This window comes from Sceloporus occidentalis, unplaced genomic scaffold, assembly GCF_023333645.1.
Source record: "Sceloporus occidentalis isolate IW3139 unplaced genomic scaffold, rSceOcc1.0.p SCAF_3, whole genome shotgun sequence".
In the NCBI taxonomy this organism is placed as follows: domain Eukaryota; kingdom Metazoa; phylum Chordata; class Lepidosauria; order Squamata; family Phrynosomatidae; genus Sceloporus; species Sceloporus occidentalis.
The window spans coordinates 52,111,708-52,127,886 of record NW_028316983.1 but is presented as its reverse complement, the minus strand read 5'-3'; the positions used below and the strand labels follow the sequence as shown (position 1 = coordinate 52,127,886).

General features: G+C 40.7%; 1 protein-coding gene across 1 annotated transcript in view; it reads right to left on the bottom strand.

The window, feature by feature from the left end:
* Window positions 1-16,179, bottom strand: part of LAMB3 (laminin subunit beta 3) — a 198,082-nt gene that overhangs the window by 141,639 nt on the left and 40,264 nt on the right. The gene's annotated exons all lie outside the window — the stretch shown is intronic.

Here is a 16,179-nt window from a genome sequence, read left to right as displayed (position 1 = left end):
TGGGGATCTGCTGGGGCAGAGGGCCAAACCAGGGTGACTGTGTTTGGGGGCTGGCTGATCATCACAGACCACAAGACTATTTCTTTGTACACATGTAGAGGCCAGCTTGCACATATTTGCCAAATAAATGGCTGGCGAAAGATCATGCTGGTAAGTGCAACCCATGTTTCCTACCACTAAACGCATGAAGAGTGTATATTTAATTACTTCTAATAATCATTATTGATGGTGAATAAGAATGGCTTTGGGTTTGTCATTTTTTCCTTTGTTCACCATATTTCCTCCATTGCTGCGTCACGAAAAAGGGACTACCAGCATGGCACAGTGGTCTCAGTGTCAAACCATGACTCTGGAGGCCAGGGTTTGATTTCCCCACTCACCCATGAAATCCACTGGATGACCTTAGGCAAATCACATGCTCTCAGCCTTAGGGAAAGGTAGTGGCAAACATCCTCTGAACAAATCCTGCTAAGAAAACCCCATGATGGACTTAGGGTCTTCATAAGTCAGAAATACTTGAAGGCACACAAGAACAACAACAAGAACAACATGTCACTTCCCCCCTTTACAAAAACTCCCCCTCTGCCCACTCACAAAAATTGTGGTACATATTAATACCCTAATCATTTCTACAATTTTTTTCTGGCTTTCTTTTTTCTCACTTCTGTCCAGCATTCTACAGCCGAACTGGTCCACTTTTCCTGCCATTCTGATCCTGTGACACCTTAATTTCTGGTGTGGTTCCAGTCACAAAATGATTCTGTTATTGGCTTTTGTAGTTTTTTCATAAATTGTGAGTGGCCACAACAATCTTCCTCATCTGATTGGTGTAATTAATAAAAATAGGGGAAAAATAAATTCTAATCTAATGAGTGCTGGAGTAGAACTTTAGCAGGCAAAGAAAAGAGGCTTATGAAATAATTCACCTCACATACCCAAAGAGCAAATACATGTGAATGTTTCCTGTGTTACAAATTACAAGATTTTATACCCAGAGGGAAGCAAATCCATAGCCTCTAATGGAGTCTTCCACAAAGAGCACCGGAGGGCAGATTGTTTTTCTAAATGCCTTCATTACTACTGCATGATGTCAACTGAACATTTCACATAAACTTCCTAATAGCATTTGGCAGCTCAAGCAAGGACCAAATTGTTGCCTGTGGTCTCAGAAACATATGTACTTGACAAAGCAAAAACATGTGCAAAAGAGTGAAGACAGCTTTCATTTCTCCTGAGGGTCACAGTAGAAATCAGAAACATGTGGATCCCAGGAGTCGATTGCTTTGGGGTAATATCACTATATAGATTAGTCACTAGTTGGCACTGGAATATGTAGAATTGGGGCTGAGTCAAGTCAGTTTCAAATTCTGTTTCGTATTCTGTTTTATCTCTTCTCCTCTGTTCTTGTTCAATATCAAGATTGCCCTTCACCCACCTCAGGTGTTGGTGCATGAGGTGCAAAGAACTGCACATGACTGCCTGTTGAGAGGATCAATGGCCAATTTCCAGATGCAGCAAAATGAAGTGGCTGACCTGTCTCTGCACCACAAAGCATTTCAAGCTCTAGAGATATGAATCAACTGCTTTTTTTTCTATGACATTGCCTTCCCACAATGCCTGGCTTGAGGAAAGACACCCTCTGCCTGACTTTCTTGGAATAAGGAAAACCGTAAATTACCACTGAATCCAAATGCACAAATGATGGTTTGTTTGTGCTAGCTCTGCAAACTGAAATTGGAAACTCACATTAAAACACGGGACTCTTTCAGACGGGGAAAATTGGAAGGTTAAAGTGGGGCCAATGCAGGATCATCCAGGATATTAGGGACAACTTCGCAGCTGCTTTCCACATGATGCTGCACACAATCAGGACAGCATCCAGGGAGAATGTAAGGGGAATCAAGACATGAGCAAATTCGCAAAACTAGCAGATTTGCATGTCCATTTTGCTTGCAAATTCACTTTCTTCGCATAATGGCAGCTGTCTGAAAATGCAAGCCTCCGGATGGCTCCTGTTTCCAGATTTCCCAAGGTGCCTTGCTATGCCAAAGAGGGAGAATGCTCTCTTCTTAAAGGGGTACACATACACTTCCCTTGCCTGGCTGATTTTCTCCTCTTTGCAGGCTGTAATCAGCTGGTGGGAGAAGGTAGAGAGAGGAAGTTTTGGAAGTCCTCCTGGACAGGAGGGAGAAATGGGGGACATGTGCTGGAAAAGGAGGGCATGAAAGAGTGTCAGCCCTCTGTGGAATCAGGCAGGTTTATGGACCCAACCCCTCCTCTCTCTCTCTCTCTCTCTTGTGTGTGTGTGTCTTTGTGGTTTGGAGTTTGCAAAGGGAAGCCTCATTCTGCCTTCCTCTGACTCCCTTCTCTCCCTGGGGCACGCGGGAGGCGGGGGGAATTGTAGAAATGACAGTTTGGAGCATGCTCAGAAAAGGTATTCTAAGCAAACAATGGAGGTTTGTCCTCACCCATTTGATAGCCAAATTGGAATCTGACCCTAAGTAATGTGCCTTTAACCCCCTGCTGTGCTCTTGTGTGTGATAACCATTAGCAAATGGGCTTACTATTCTGGGATGCCACCACTTTAACCATGTTTGAGATGGATGCACATAGGTCTACGTGTGAAAAAGTCCACACACACACACACACACACCTGTGGTTTCCTTCAAACCACAAAAGAAAGGAGAGAACCACCATGTGCAAAGGGAGACAAAGAAGGGGAAGTCAAAGTAATAACCACGTTATGTTTGAAACATTCTTTCTAGTATGATAAGATCATAACAAGTTATGGGATGAAGGGGGGCTGTCTTTTTTAGATCCTTGAAAACCGGAGGCTGCCTGCTATTTAGTGAAATCTTAAAAATTCATAAATGCCCCAATAGGCATCTCTCAAAATATAGCAGCTGTATCCTGTATAAAAGATCCTGTATTGACTAAGGGATGAGATAAGATAACCTCTAAAATATTCTACAACTTAATGATTCTATGAAATCTCAAAGAAAGAACAGAACTGTGCTCTTTAATTTTCCTCATCATCAGAAGCAAAATTAACTTGCTTTCATTTGGGTGAGCGATCCACTGTTTGCCCTCACCTAAAAGCTAGTTTCAACTGCTCCCTTGCTCCACAGCATAGGCAAAATGTAGAGATGAGATAACAGGAAGAGAGATTTTGATGAGCTATTTCTTTTTCCACTTGTCAAAGGAAAATGAAATGCATGCATCTTAAAATGGCATGGTATGCTAAAAAGCATATGAAATGAGATCAGTTCTGTGACTCAAGTTGCATGAAATCCTACCACAATTATGTAGATAAGATCTACAGCTACAGTCCTTAATTCACTTACTGAAACAGAGCTTGACCAAAACCATTCTGAATACGCAAGTGAAACACAGAATATTTTAATGTCTGGGATGAACTGGAAAGTAATTTCAGATCTTGCTTCAGAAGCAACAAACTCACTAGGTGGCTTTTGCCAAGCCCATTGTCACCTCATTCTAGTGCTTGGAAAAGTTATCCCCCAGTCAACAAGCCCATGCTTCCCATATCATGGGGGGGGGGGGGGAAGCCATACAATAACACCAGGGTACAGCCCAAATGAAGCTTGAATTCGGCAGTGGTAAAATGCTTTTTTCATCAGTGTGATAATCCCCCAAGTGGTGAGCTCACACACCACTGAAAAGTGACATGTTTATATTGATTATTATTCTACTGAAGAAGACCACTGAAATGACTTCACAAGCTCCTGCAAGAAGTCAAAATATCTTTGGAAATTTTGCCAGCATTCATAGATTGTATTTATATGGACTTGAGTTCATTGTGTATTCCCTCAGATCATGTTATGAGTTGTTTTTCATCTGTGTTTACAGTCCATGTTATGAGTAGATAGACTTCTATTCAGGTCTACATCTCTGTGATTGCTGGTCATTGTTAACTTGTTTTTGCACAGGATAGCTGTTTTAAAGTTTTCTGAAATTTTACTAGCATTCATACAGTATATTGATGCAGATTTGAGATACAATGTACACTCATCCCTCCATATTTGTGGATTCGATTATTCACGGATTTTATTAATATGTTCTCTCTAGGAATATCTAGGTCCTCCAGTGCAACTCTATAGTCAACTTTAACTAAAAGTTGCACCAAAAGACCTAGAGATTCCTAGAGAGAATACTCTACTAGGCTTTTGTAGCTCCTCCAGCAGAGCTCTATGGTCAGTGTCTGTTGGACGTTGACCACGGAGTTGCCCTGGAGAACCTAGAGATTCCTAGAGAGGTGTCCTCTCAGGTAAAAACATGATGTTTTTGTTATTTTCTGTTTTTCCATATTCACGGAGGTCTTGTGCCTCTAACCGCTAGCGAATATGGAGGGACAAGTGTATTCTCAAAGATTATGGTAGTAATTCTGTATGTGTTTCTACAATTTATGTTATGGGTAAATGATAATGAAGTACAGACCTGCAATTTTGTGATTGTTTGCCAGTTGTATATGCATTTTCATGCTGTTGATACTATCACGGTGGTTTAATTTTCATACATGTTTAATTTATTACATGTTGCTTCAATTATTTGTTTTGGGTATTTTCATTAGTGATGGTCTTGTTCAGTGTGGATAAGATAATTTGTATTTGTGTATTGAATTTTTTGAAAAAAATTTAAAATCACATTTACCAAATTTTCACTTTAAGCACACAAAACTATATACATTTGGACTGAGCATATGATATTGTAATTTAAAAGTATAATTTTAATTTTCAGTGATATATAGGATTTATGATTTACAAGTAACATTAGTACAAAAACCATTACTAAGGATTCTGTATGGTGTAGGATGGGAGGAAGTCGAGGGTCACACTATGAGTTACCACACTTGGTGATGGCAGCCCTAGTGATGCCCCTGGTTATATTCCTTTGATATGAAAAGGAAAGAAAAAGTGGGCAAGATTATGCTCTAAAAAAAGAGGAAATGGTATCCAGGCAGCTGTATGGCAAACATCCATTTGTGCATATGACACAGAAGTACTTAAGGAAACATGAGCAGCAAGAAACAGGAGATGGAGGATGAATTAATGCCTCTTTTCACACTGCATGCAAGGATATACAGAACAGGTTGCATCTGGCTGCAGTGATAAGATGGTATTGTTGAAACTAAACTGACCAGAAACTAACATAATGAACCAGAGAATAATGAGGCAAAAGCTTCCAGGACAAACTTGAATTACTCAATTTTCACTTCTCTAGCCAAGCTTTGAACTTCGTTTCCTATTCCTAAGGGCACATAATTCCCTGGCCGGGGTGCCTCATAAATTAATTCTTGGCTTACAGTCTTCAGACCTAAGATAATCAGTTTTCTTGCTATTGACTGGAACTACTTTGCTGAGCCCAGTGCATATTTACATGGCAGCTCCCAGGAGGCTGGTGCTGGTTTGATTCAGTTTTCCCAAGCTCCTCTGTATGGTTCAACCAGCACTACTAGCATAAAATGGTAATGGCTTTAATAGTAAGACACCATCCTATGCCAACAAGCTATTTTCTGCCACTCACAAACTAGCTACCTTGGCTATAATCTCAGGAAACTGATCAGCCAAAGGATAACCAGTGCAAAATACACCAGAACTCCCTGGTATACTTTGTAAAACTGGATTAATAAAATGGGTTTGAAGATCACAGTGGAAAGAACAACAACATAAAACATGTCCCACAGTTTCTACTTTCTCTGCCTTACAAGAACATAAGCGTTCACACAATATAATACATTATTATATCTTCCTTTCAATACAGCACTGCCAGGTCTGTATGCTAGTCTGCATAGGGAATAATATAAACTTTTCCAAACAATTAACACAACACTAGTGTGAGGTGTCTTGAGCTTTGTGGGGCTCTGCATCTTATCAACCACCAGAGGTCTGTGGTCTCAAGGAAGTGTATCTTATGTCAGGATGAGGGGCCTATAGCAAACAGTGAGTTGTATTAAAGTCTGTGTCTTTGTGTTGTAGTATTATATGTGTAAGTAAGGTAAGACTGAATGCCCTGGTGACTGGTGACACAGTAGTTAAATGCCAGTACTGCAGCCACTCACTCACAAACCACAAGGTTGTGAGTTCAATCCTAGCCAGGGCTCAGGGTTGACTCAGCCTTGCATCCTTCCCAGGTCACTAAAATGAGTACCCAGCTTGTTGGGGGCAACTACTTTACATCTATAAACTACTTAGGGACTGTTCAGTGCAGTATAAAGCTATTGCTAATGAGTGAGATGTAGAATGTTTTGTGGGGAATGGGGTACTGATTGTTGAAGAGAGTGATTGCACATAGCTAGTGATTGGATGGAAGAGTGAGAAGAGGGGGTGATGTGATGACAGTGTGGAAAAGAGCATCAGTTCAGAACTAGGATTTGAAGAATCATAGAATCATAGAGTTGGAAGAGACCGCAAGTAGGAATGTAAAGAATATTCTCCAAAATTCGAAAATTAGTAGAAATATGTCTAATTCGAAAATTTCGAAAGCATTTTATAGAGAAGAAATTCTGATCACTTCTCGGTCATGAGTAAGAATTTTGATTTTTAATCATTTCCAAATGAAGAGAAGAGAAGAAACTTTCAGCTGACAAATTCGACCTACAGGATTTGGGTATTTTGCGTAAGAAAAGCTACCATTCATCCTGGGTTTTACCAGAGGCTATTTCCTTTGTTAGGGTGATCCCCCCCCCCATCTTTGCTCACTCACAGCTTTACTTTGAAAAACAAAAGAGAACAAAAGGGAAGGCATTTTGTGTGTTGGTGGTAGATAAGACATTCTGCCCTTTATGCCATGCTCTTTTTGGATGCATCACACACTCTTATTCATGGATATTTTGAACTCTCCTTGCCATATATATATATATATATATATATGCAAAATAAAAGTAGGTTTGCCTTAGCATCACCTTGAGAGAGCTGGAGAGAGGTTTGTCATGCCCTGCCTCTGAGGCTGAGAGAAGGTGCACTCTCCTTGCCAATTATTATTATTATTGCATGATTTTAGCATCACCATGGGAGAAGTGCAGAGTTTGTCATGCCCTGCCTCTGAGGCTGAGAGAGTGTGACCCTCACAAAAGAGAAGAAGGGGCAGGGTGGGGTGCAATGGCAGGAATTCTGCCATGATGGATAAAACCTAGCATTCAAAGGGATTCCAAGAGGTCATCCAACCCCCCTCTTCTACCATGAAGGAATACCTAGGAGTTGAAGCTGAGAGCATGTGACTTGCCCAAGGTCAGCCAGTGAATTTCTATGGTGAACTGGGAGGCTAGAGTCCTGATCCCAGCTCAGCCATGTAAATCCACAGGGTGACATTGGGTAAGTCACACTCTCTCATTCATGGATATTCTGCACTCTCCTTGCCAATTATTATTATTATTATTATTGCATGACCTTAGCATCACCATGGGAAAGGTGCAGAGTTGGAGGTGAAGCTGAGAGCAAGTGACTTGCCCAAGGTCAGCCAGTGAATTTCTATGGTGAACTGGGAGAATGAAGATCTACTGAACTTTTCCCCTTCCCCACTGCCATTCCCTTCTCCTTTTGTCTCTTGTCTCTTTAGATTGGAAGCCTGAGGGCAGGGAAATGTCTAACAATTTGTAAGCTGCTCTGATAGCCTTTTGGCTGAAGAGCTGGGCAATTATTATTATTATTATTATTATTATTGCATAACCTTGGCATCACCATGGGAGAGGTGCAGAGTTGGAGTTGAAGCTGAGAGCAAGTGACTTGCCCAAGGTCAGCCAGTGAATTTCTAGGGTGAACTGGGAGGCTAGAGTCCTGATCCCAGCTCAGCCATGTAAATCCACAGGGTGACATTGGGTAAGTCACACTCTCTCACTCATGGATATTATGCACTCTCCTTGCCTATTATTATTATTATTATTATTATTATTATTATTATTGCATGACCTTGGCATCACCATGGGAGAGGTGCAGAGTTGGATCCCATGTATTCCTTCATAGCAGAAGGGGGTTGGACTGGATGGTCCTTGAGAGTCCCCTCAACTCTAGCATTTCTTGTTGGGGCTTCACAGTTTATTTGTTGAGACTGGGCTTTTTTCCCCCTTCTGTGTGTGTGCCTTCAGGTTTTTTTAAGCATAGGAATGTTCTTTAAACATCTGCCAAATTTCCTTTTGACATGGCAATTGAGTTTGAAATGCAAAGTAATTAGCGTAATTATTCGACTTGTCTTTTATTGTCATTCGAGAAATCTGTGAAAAATATTTCGCTAGCTGCTGGAAGGGAGAGAAGAAATCACCTTTTGAAAGGGGGTTTTGTGGAATGAATATTTTTAAAAGAAATTCTCCTCAAGTTCTCAATGAACGAGAAGAAAAACATGGGTTTCTCCAATCACTAACCGCAAGGGCCATCCAGTCCAACCTCCTGTTGGACCAAGAAGCCAGTTGAGGAGCCAGGGACTTTGTTCTGTCAAGAGTAGAAAGGAGAAATAACACTTTATTTATTGTGTGTGAAAAAACACTGTATTTATGTGATGAAGATTTTTGTTAGTGGTATTAAATCAATGGTAGAGGACAACAATATGTGTCACTTTTCTGCAGATTTGTAAGGAACAAAAAGTATATAACATTTTTGCCACTGTGTTGAGCAAGGGTAAGTCCAGGGTGATGATTCAAGATGGGATTGCCACAGTGCTCTTCTTTCTCCATTTGGGCCACAGACTACTAGCACAGTAAAGACAAAAGCAATCATGTTTGAAAATGTGTTTTTAGCTATGATGTAGATCAGTCCTTTTTAGATAGAAGAGCTTTCATTTAATGAATTTAACATTCATATGGAAAAGGGTGATGAACAAAGCTTCAGGAATGAGCATCTGCCAGGGAAGGGTGCCAATCACATGTTCACACCAAAGATGAGTTGTCATAGCAGCTTTCTTGGTTAATCCTTTTCTATTCCTCCTTAGAGGTGATATGATAGCCCTGTTTAAATATTTGAAGGGATGTCATATTGAGGAGGGAGCAAGCTTGTTTTCTGCTGCTCCAGAGACTAGGATCTGGAGCAATGGATGCAAGCTCCAGGAAAAGAGATTCCACCTCAACATTAGGAGGAACTTCCTGACAGTAAGGGCTGTTTGACAGTGGAACAAACTCCCTCAGAGTGTAGTGGAGTCTCCTTCCTTGGAGGTCTTCAAACGGAGGCTGGATGGCCATATGTCAGGGATGCTTTGATTTGGATTTCCTGCATGGCAGGGGGTTGGACTGGATGGCCCTTGTGGTCCCTTCCAACTCTATTATTCTATGATTCTATGATTCTATTAGGTTCTCACTGGGAACCAATCAATCAGGTCATATTACACTAATCTTGTATAAATCTTACAAGTTATTAGTGTGTTTTTAGGCTTAATTCAAGATGATGGTATTGAACGTTAACATCTAAATGACTCTGAAAGGATAATATTGCAAGAACTGCCGTCTCTCATTATGAGTCTATCCAATAACTTCACACGTCTGAGTGAACTTCTGAGGTGAGTAAACTTTTGAGGCAAAGTATTTTAAGATGTAGTTTCCAGCCTTTGCAACAAAATCCCAAAATAAATTGAGTAAGCCTTATCACTATTCACTTGTACATGAGCAGAAAAAACTTCATCTCAGAAACCTTTCAAGGGGTTTCCTAAGTCTTTATGCTGCCACTACCCTTTTTATTAAATTGTTTCTTTTTATTTTATTGATTTAAACAAAAAATAAAATCAATCATGAACTTGCTGTTTATTCCTGCTTCAAACTATTCTAAATATTGTATAGATAACCAGGATCTAAAAGTCTGATAACAGATTCAATGAATACTGCAGAAATCTGTTACCATATGATTTCAGCCTATGGCATAGTAAATAAAGGAAAAAAGCAATGAAAAACCAATGTTCTAGATAGAAGATGTTTCAGACTGGTTATAATCTAGGAAGGTGTGAGAAATTGTCATGGGACATAAATAACCTAGGATGGTAGATTCTGTGGCTATGCTTCAACAAAGGTAACATCTACAGCATGGGAAAGTTATTTTTCTAGACAATAACTCCCTGAATGCCCCAATCAACATTTTCAAGCTCTGGCAACTGTATTTAATATTGTGCTGAATCATAGAACTGGAAGAAATTTAGTGTTGGTTCTAGGCCAGCCAATCAGCTGGAACTCAAAACCATCCACAGATGATTTTCCATCAAGCCAACTTGCAAAATCCAGATCACAATGTGCCCAAACAGATACACTGCCAAAATATGAGTTCAAATGGACCAAATAGATGTGGCATTACATGCCTTATTGCATGAAAGTTTTCAAACAGAATACAAAAAAGATGAGTAATTGCAAAGTTTACAGCAGACAAGGAGGGACACTTTAACCCCATCTCCTCCTGCTATGGTATTCACAAAAATCATTCCACCAAATCTCCTGTTTGTCTTGGAAAGAAATCCTTCATTTGGTTCTAATGGAGGACTTCCCAATGCAAACAGTAGTGCTGGCCAGGCAACTTAGAGTGTGATCAAGATTGCAAAACCTATTAATGAGGAACAACACACAAGCTAGGAGAGGCTGAAGCAGACTGCTTTTTCCTGAGCCTAATGAGAAGGCCAAGATGCAGCCCATTCTCCTCCACCCCATTGAGCTAACTAAGTGCAAACTACTTGTGCACTTTGAAATTATTTTACAGCAAATGAAGTAAACTGAAGACAACGTGGGAACCTGGAAAGAGAAAAGAGAAACTGGGACATTTTAAATGAAGCCGAGAAAGTGGGACAGCAGAGTATTAATCAGCACGGTGCCTGCCAAATTGGGACAATTGGCAGTTATATGTTTAAACTAGTTGAGAATAACAGAATCTCAGCCATTGCTTATAAGACATTCCTTGACATTCCAAAGCAGGACACAAATGAAAGGCAGATAGTATGAGCCAATTGACAGAGCAGGACTCAAATTTGGACATTTGTTCAACTGAAACAATTCAGTTTATTTATATCAAATTTGCAATTTTTAAAACATCACCTTATTTCAGAACAGCTGCAGCTAAGAGTGTTTCCTTGCCTGTCTCTTACTGCACCTGTGTAGCATATGCACATTAGACTGACAGCCATTAATTCCCTATTTATTCACCTATTTAGGTCAAGTGTCTCAGTCTGTGACCTCAAGATTAGGATTTTTAAAAAAAAAAAAAAAAAGACAGGAAAGCTGAGAATTTCCCTGCAGAACAAGAACTCATTACACCTCTGAAACAAACACAAAGGGTTGGCTTTGTTTGCAAGAGTAATTCCTCTTACTTCAGCAGAACTTCATGTTCAGATTATCACAATGGGATGTACAGAAGGAAGGCATTTTAAACACTCTGCTCTTTTAAAATGTTTCTGCGGGTGCTTTTTTCTTTCTAAAATCTTGCCCTCACAAACATTATGACCACTGGACGGCTCCCAATTTGGTGGTGTGGGTTTCTTTCTATGGTCCCAGAAGGACTATGTGAGCCATGAGCCCAAAAGTGATGGACCATGTACCTGGGTAGAGCACTGCAGTTCAGAATAGCCTTGTGTATGTTGTTCAGTACCTTCAAGTCATTTCCATTTCATGGAGAACTTATGGAAAGCTGATCACAGAATTTTCTTAGCAAGAATTCTTCAGAGGTTTATCATTACCTTCCTGTGCAGCTGAGAATGCTTGACTTGCCCATGGTCACTCAATGGGTTTTCATGGCCAAGTGGCATTCATCCCCAGAGTCCTAGACCAACTCTCAAGCCATACCATGCTGGCTCTCAAGAATTATTTTTTGAATGCAAACATATGCTTTGCATTGTTTGAGATATTATTGATAACAAACACGGGATTCCATCTGTCTCTGCTTCTCTGAGATTGTGGTATTATTTGGATGCCTTAAACACATTAGAGGTCTGTGTAGAGATCAGACATGTAGGGTTAATTTTTCAAGAGCTTGTTTTTAAGTGCGTAGGAGGATATGCTCCTCCTTTCTTAATTGCCTTTTAAGTGGATTCTGGCACACAAAATATGTGTGCAGACTGTGGGAAAGATGCCATTATAGCTGGGCATATCTGTACCATTGCACTGCTGCCAACAGTGTTTCCTGTGCAATACTGGTTTTATTCTTGTATTATTTCTCCAAACACAGATGTTCAGGATCTTGTTAGGTAATTCTTAGCCTAATTGGGGTCATGACCAATCCTATAAGTATTATGGCATTTTCCAGCATGACACGTAATGAGATGTACTCTACTGTTCTGAACTGTCAAGGAAGATTCTAAGCAGTGGATAATTTAAGACTGTTCCTCTTATATAAGTACTTTACTAATGCCTAGCATATAAAAGACCTTAGATTTAGAATGTATACCTTTTAAGCCTGGTTCAGTATTGCTAACCTTTTCCCCACAGGCATGAATGACAATAGGATTGCATTCATGGTACTTTCCTTTAGTAACCCCATGCTATGATGAATCTAGCCTACTCCTATAAGTATCACTTTCCAGAGTAGGGGGAAATCTTTTTTGGGATTACAGTTCCCAGAATATACCCCAGGCAGCATGACCAGTAGTCATGTTGGTTGAAGGACTCTGGGGAATATAGTCCAAACTGCAATTTTGCCAATTTTTCTCTTCCATCTCCAGTTCTTTCTTTGACCATGTTAGCATGTGATAGGCCTCCAGAACTTCTCTCTCTCTCTCTCTCTCTCTCTCTCTCTGTGTGTGTGTGTGTGTGTATATATATATATATGACAGATAGATAGAGCTTTTGTATGGATGATGATATTTTGGAAGAATCACATAAACACAGCAAAATTGCCCTGTTACAAATAAAAACTTTGGTCTGCCTAGGCCCAAACCAGTAAACAATTTACTCCAAACTTCTCCTATCTGGTACCTTCCACATGTATTGGACTGCATGGCTATTGGCTATTCTTTCTTGCAGTGATGAGACTATTAGTCCAAAACACCTTGAGAAAACAAGGTGGATGAATATTGATGTCTCCATCTGGCAGTGGCACTCAAAGGTCTCTACCAGAGGTCTTTCCCACAGAAACAGGACAGGATCTCCTACACAAATAGTATGTTTCAACAATAAACAAATATGGTTTGTCCCTACAGGTTTTCATCCATATCTTTCCGTAGTCCTAGTTTTCCCTGCTTTCTTGGTGTATCCTGATGTCAATATGTGCCCATGACCTAGCAAGTAATGGTGAGAAGAGGTTTGTTTCAGTGGCCACAATCCAACATTATTGAGGGAATTCTACAATGCTTTGCACTGGCAGTTCTGCCCTGATACTGCATTCTCAAGCATGCAAGCATGTTTGAAAAGTCAGGCACACACTGTCTCTGCCATTTAGTGGCTGGAGAAGGGTGCAGGGTGTGTAGCGACCACCCCGCTGCTCTTCTACAGCTGTCAGCAAACAGCAGTTTTTCCTTTCCAGCAAGTGTACTCGAAATCAAGGAGGAAGACAACTGGTATTTTCTGTCCGAGCATCCCACACCCACTCAAGGCTACTAAATGGCTGAGGAAACATGTACCTGCCCTGTGCGACAGGCTTGTAAACTGGAGGAAGGCATTACAAACCTGGGATATGAGATCAGCTGCAGAAGCCCTTCTCTCTGACCCACCACCCTCACAGGTACTTCTGGTGTGAACACAGGTGAGGGACCTCTCAACTGCTGCCCCAAGGCTCTGGAACTTCCTTCTCAAAGACATTAGGCTGGTACACACCCTACTTTGCTCTTCCAAACAAGTAAAGATCTTTCGTTTCCAAATGCATTGGAACTGGTTGTATAACACTCATCCACATAAATGATATACTGGATTTTTCTGTTTGTTGTGCTGGTGTATGTGTCTCTGTGTGTAATAATTTATGCTCTAATTGTGTGATTGTTTAAACTCTTTTTTAATTCTGAATTTTGTGAATTTTAGCTATGTTCTTTAAATCTGAACCACTGTGAACTACTTTCAGTCCCAAGCTGAAACAGAGGAAAAGGCAGGGAAATTATTATTATTATTATTATTATTATTATTATTATTACACACGAGCTACTGGACCAGCATGGTGTATTGGTTGGGTATTGGACTAGGACACTGGGAGATCAGGATTCGAATCCTGGCTTGGCCATGGAAACCCACTGGGTGATCTTGGACAGATCACACTCTCTCAGCCTAAGAGGATGACAATGGCAAACCTGTGAGCAAATCTTGCTAAGAAAACCTCATGATAGGTTTTGCCTTAAGGTCGCTATAAACTGGAAATGACTTGAAAGTACACAATTATTATTATTATTATTATTATTATTATTATTATTATTATTTTGTCATTGTTATTGCATACAGAGCTACTGGATAGCTCTTTGCACACTGATTGTAAAAGAATAGTGCATACATAAAGCATGTATATATTATTGGCAGGATTCCAGCCACTATGTTATTCAGTCTCATTATGTATAGAAAATAATGTGTAGATATACCTTTTGGGGTGCTACGACAGAGAGAAGGGCCTCCCTCAGAAGCTCTCATAGCCTTGGCTGGTTTGTAAGGGAGAATACATTCCTTCAAATAATCTGAACCTGAGCTGTGCAGGGCCTTAAAGGTCATAACCAACACTTTGAATTATGTCTGGAAACAGACCAGCAGCCAGTGGAGCTGCTGCAACAAGGGAGTTGTGTGATTCCTCTAGCCAGCCCCAGTAGCTGAGACTCTTTGGAATAGTTGAAAGTTTCTGAACACTCTTCAAAGGCAGGCCCACTTAAAGCATATTACACCAATACAACTGGGATGTAACTACCACATGTGTTACCCTAACCAGATCGGATGTTTCAAGGATCAGACATATCTGGCACACATGCTTTGATTGTGCAAATGTATACCTAACCACTTTTTAAACTTGAACTTCCAGGCTCAGAGCTAAATCCAACAGCACACCCAAACTGCAAAATTGTGTTTTTAGGAGGAGCATAACCAATCCCTATTCCTGTTCTGCCTTTCAACTGACAAGAAACACCTCCATTTTGTTTGGATTAAATTTCAATTTGTTCACCCTCAACCAATCCATTACAGATGACAGCACCAGTTTATGACCAAAACAACTTCCTTGACTTGTGATGAAAAAGAGCAATAAAGGCGGGATACAGACTGCCCAAAAAGTGCAGTCTCCCACCACCCTGGTTTGCTCCGCGGGGAAGCCACAGCCTCCAGACTGTGGGGCTTTCCCGTGGAGCAAAAAGAACCCTTAAAAAGTGGGTTCTTAATGTGGTGCATTTGTGATTCCGCAATGCGCCAGTGGCGCACTTGCAGCATCACAAACGCACCGGGACGTGCAGACAAATGGCGCGCCCAAGTGTACAGGGTGATGTCATTTTGATGCCCCTGTCACGTGCTAGGGGTGAGGCCAATATGGATGGTGCGCCCTCGGCCAACCCCTAGCACATGATGGGGAGCCATATCCGCCGGTATGTACAGCGCCAAAGTTTGGTGTCATCTGCATGACATTGGCACTGAACATCAAAACTCTGGTGACCTCTCCCAAATATTTCATATATATGGTAAACAGCATGGGGGACAGAACTGAACCCTGAGGGATCCCATAAGCCAAAGGATCAGAGCAAGAGTCCTCCAGCAACACCTTCTGAGTTTGCCCTTCCAGGAAGAAATGAAGCCACTATAAAATGCTGCCACCAAATCCCATCTAAGCAAGGCAACCCAGAAGGGTACCATGGTTGATGGTATCAAAAGTTGTTGACAAGTCGAGCAGAAGCAACAGGAATAGATAAATAAATAAATAAATAAATCTTGTAAAACCTGATTTCCAAACAGAGAAATATTTTATTACTTGTTAGACTTCTTGTACATTTTAAATTGACACACTTTGGACAGCTTTGGGTGATTTTTAATATATCATGCTTAATGGCATCACCAGAGGCTGTCCACTGTAATATCACTGGGTTCTACCATATGACATGAGACAATCCCTAGGTCTCAGTTTTTCATCCAGCAATGACAAAGTCTGGAATATTTGTTCCTAACCTGGCAACCTTATACCACATTGATGTGCTATGACAGCTCTTGGCTGCAGTACTGTGTGCACTCTTCAGCTGCATATGGTTTATCAGCATGTAGACTGAACCTCTCAAATATTTATAACACATTTACTATAGATCTCTGGCTCATTAATTTCTATCAGGACAAAT